Raw genomic sequence first — 1088 nt, 5'->3', positions numbered from 1 at the left:
CTGTTTAATTCGTACATCAAGACAGGAAAAATGCTGGAAAACTTTAACGATTGCGATTGTCTGCCATGTCCACATGGCAAATTAAACAGCATTTTGTATTTCCAATTCAACTTTTCCTAAAATTCCCCCCCCCCAAAAAAAAAACTTCTGGTTTGGCCGTCACATAGGGTAGGTATTGAAGCAACTGCCGGGATATTTTGTGGCTTCATGTAGTAAAGCAGGAAAATTCACAAGTACATGTACAATAAGTACTGACAGTACAATAAGGCTCAGGCAGGAAATAGCTGAAGGCCTGATCATGTATGGACCCCGTAAACTTCACATTATGCTTTATTACAAGCAATACTACTGGTATACACCTTTCACATCACACCTGTAAACTTGTTTACATTTGTGTGATTAACGCATCGTCCATCAGCCTCCTGACACATTGATACCCCTGAATTAGTAGAACACAGTGTACATGGTGAAACACCATTCATGGAACGCCATTTTGAAAGGATACACACATTTCTTTAGTACTTGAATGACAAATGTCGCATTGAGGACAGAAATGCCCATATAAGGTTACTCAGCCAACTACGTGTAGCTCTTAAAGCTTGATTCATTCTGCAGACTACCCAGACTAGTGACAAAGCAAGGTTCAGACACAAGGCATGTCGTCTATATATGTACATGTACATGTATGGTCCTACACAGACATAGCCTATACATGTACATGTGCAGAACTTTAAGGCTATTAAACCCATCTTACAAGTGATATTTTCCTAAAATTGCTTTTCTTATCATAGCACACATTATGAATGAATTAATGCGGTTCACTGTTCCAATTATAGATGCAAGGTCAAATGCTCAACGAAAACTGATTGTGTAACATACACACAATTCACTTAATATCCATGTTTACTGAAAAATACAGATCTGTTGTGAAACCTACGGTACATATACATGTACCGGTATATACATGTACCTATGCATACTGTGTACAAGTCATACTATCCTTGTTTTAGTTACATGTATGTACATGTACATCATGTTGTACATATACACTGTACTGACATACATGTACATTGTACATGTACATGCCA

Source organism: Acanthaster planci, linkage group LG01 (genome assembly GCF_054643075.1).
Source record: "Acanthaster planci isolate LZ-2023a linkage group LG01, COTS_SCS, whole genome shotgun sequence".
Classification (NCBI taxonomy): domain Eukaryota; kingdom Metazoa; phylum Echinodermata; class Asteroidea; order Valvatida; family Acanthasteridae; genus Acanthaster; species Acanthaster planci.
This window is presented reverse-complemented; position numbering follows the sequence as displayed.